The following is a 3268-nucleotide window of genomic DNA, read 5'->3' as shown; positions in this document are numbered from 1 at the left end:
TATATATATATATAGAATATATATAAATATTTTATGTTTGAAGATTAAAAATTCGTATTTAAAATCAAAACAACAAGAATGTCCAGAATTAACTACATACTTGGCACGTGTTCAGACATCGGTACTTTTACCTTACACGTAACGTGAGCGGGCTTTGTTTACGCGTCAGTCGCGATCAGAGCTCTCCCCGGCTCTCTCACAGAGAAAAGAAGAGAGGAAGAAGTTTGAGAGAGAGGGAAAGGGAGAGATAGAGATAGAGAAAGAGAGAGAGAGAGAGAGAAGGTGAAAAAAAGCGAGATCGAGCAAGAGAGAGAGCGCTTCCTTGTTGCCATCGCACTGGTAATCCTTTCTCTCGATTTCTCGATCGTAATCTACTACTTGTTGTTGCACGTGTAATTTAATTATTGTTATCAGCAATAATGCGCGTTATACTGCCACACTGCTGACACTTCACCGCAAGCATCTCGATCCCGATATAGATGTAAAACGATCGTGCGATTTCCTCTTCGAAACTATCCTTGATCTTTGCCCGACGTGAACTACGAGTGAGAAACGGCGGTAAATTCGCGCCATTCGCGGCCTTCGCAAATTTTACGCGCGTGTGTCGAAGAGACACGTGAGAAATAGGATACGAACCGACGACGGCCGTTCGTATAACTTTCGTGTACTTTCGCGAGACAAAATGCTGGACGAATTTCCACAACACCATCTCTCTCTCTATCCGTTGCATTCTGTATTTGATAATCGCGCGCACTCGCGCATACTCGAACGATTATATACGTACACACGGAACGCACAATTTAATCACGAATATTCCGAATGCGAGGAGAAAGAGAAGAGATGGAAGAAAGAGGAAAAGACACGATGATCAACGCGCTAAACATGAGAACAATGTGACAGCTTTGTCACACAAAGACGGCTGTCGATCATAACTTTAGCGAGCCGCGATGGCGAGAATCGACGAGGAGGATACCCGAAGAGATAATCGCGACTAGAGGCGCCCGCAGGGTTGGGCTGAGTGCCATAGGAATGTATTTCAAGCACCAATTCGCGAAATACAAATTATAGTCTGCAAAAGAGAATTATTCGCGCGTGATGCGTGAAACACAAGGTGTCGATATGAATGTGTCTTAAAGCAAAAATGTCGAGCATTCGAATAGAACAAGCAGAAGACTCAACGCGATATATCCTCTCTGTCTGCACTCAGACAAATGTAATCTCGCCCTCGGCGGACTCTTCTCGTAGATGGGAGAGGATTCTTCTGAAACCGAGAGGGAACTATTCCAACAGCAAAAACGAGAAAGAACTTTAGTTGCAAGGTGCTATTGCCTATATAATATTCTAAACGGAAGTTTTTGCTGAAAGACTTTTTCTCTAAAAAAGAATAATATTGTGCTTAAAATATCTCTCCATTTTGGAAAAGTGTAAGATTCCACGATTTTGTATTTTCACCTTGGTTTAGAAGAATCTCGAGGCCATATATACATATATACATACGTATATGTACAGAGGATCCCGCTAAGGATGGGATTATACAGGGTAGTCCACGTAAAGCGTGACAACTATAAAAATATAAAAAAAACTATAAAAATATTTGTCGTATGAAAAAGTTGCATGTATTCCAAGGGTCTTTCTATGTAAACAAAAATTCGCTCCCGATCCCTCTTGAAGGAGAACGGGGAATAACTTCGTAATTTCAAATGGAATCTTCCACAGAATGTCATATATTTGGATTCTACGGGAAGAAAAAGTAAGCTTTATCGGGAACAATTCTTTGAAAAATATTTCCATCAAAAACTATAAACACTTATGTAATAAAACAATAAATTAAATAAAAGATTTCATAGTTTCTGTTTTTGACTTTATTAAATACAGAAAAAACTATGAAGTCATGAACTATGAGCTCACAAACAACTTTTTGGTACGACAAATATTTCTAGATATTTCATCATACTTTACAAGGACCACTCTGTATATCTGTTTGGGTGTATTTTATTCGTGATCTCTCTCGTTCACGCTTCGAAATACTGCCCAGCCCTGAGCGCCCACGTTACGCGTCTACGTTCGTCATTCTTAATATCGCATTACCAGTAGATAGCGAGCAAAGAGTTGTATAATTGTACGATACACGACACTTTCGTGTTGTTTCAAGAGTTGTCGCTAGCCGACGCGTATGATTTGCCCTCACCGTTCGAATGCATTTTTATCGCGGTACGATGTATCGCGAGAGACTTCGAGATTCGACACGGGATATATATATATATATATATATATATATAAAAATCATGTAGTGGATTATACCGTCAGATCGTTTGTTCCAATTTAGCTGCTCCGGTTACGCGACATTTTCCCGAAAACTAGATGGGAAAATGGTGGTACCGACAAAAACCTCTAGACAACAATTTTAATTTCAGCGGATTAGTGGTACTGTTGAAGTAGCAAGTCCATGAATTTTGCGGAGTCGTTTTGACATATGCGTGTGTATGTGTCAAATAATAAACTGTCACTAATCCGTAGAAATTAAAATTGTGATACTAAGGGGTTTTTGTTGGTACCAACATTTTTCTATCTAGTTTTTGGGAAAATGTCGTGTAACCGCTGCTCCGCTCCTTGCGAGTTCCTCGCGAGATATCGAGCGATTCCCCCTGGGCGATTGATTTTCTCCCCATGTATTCGCCCCGTTTCTGTTCTTCTTTTATTTCTATCGCTTGTTTCTCGAGTCGTTCCTGCGTCATGTCGCACGAGGAAAGCGCTCGTTCCAATTCGTATAATAAAACACGTACACAGTTTTTCCTCTGATTTCGACACTTCCGTACTCTCACCGTGCCGGTATCCCCCTCCCCCTCCTCCCCCCTTTCGTCGCCGTTCGCGTTTCGTTTCGTTCCACGAACAACGACATATCTGTGATGCGTACTTATAAAACGTATATGAGGGATTATTAACTGTATGTACCTAATGTTGATACGTATATGTATATATAAAAATATACATACGTATAATATATGTTACAGTTAAAGTATATATATATATATATATATATATATATATATATATATATATATGCACACACTCTGATAATATGTATCGTCTCTGTTGTTCGATCGGAAACAATTAATTGTCGCGCATGTAGTGAGATAATTTCGCGCGCTTTAACCGTAACATATGATATACGTGCATTCATAATATATCTCACCTGTTCTCTTCTCGCGTTAGTCCGTAAAACGCCTATACTTCTCGACTTACGATGTTGCAGTTTAATCTGTAAAAC

The sequence above is a fragment of the Odontomachus brunneus genome, unplaced genomic scaffold, assembly GCF_010583005.1.
Source record: "Odontomachus brunneus isolate Ranch 3 - 2012 unplaced genomic scaffold, Obru_v1 Obru_scaffold_002, whole genome shotgun sequence".
In the NCBI taxonomy this organism is placed as follows: domain Eukaryota; kingdom Metazoa; phylum Arthropoda; class Insecta; order Hymenoptera; family Formicidae; genus Odontomachus; species Odontomachus brunneus.
Note: the sequence above shows the minus strand (reverse complement) of the source record.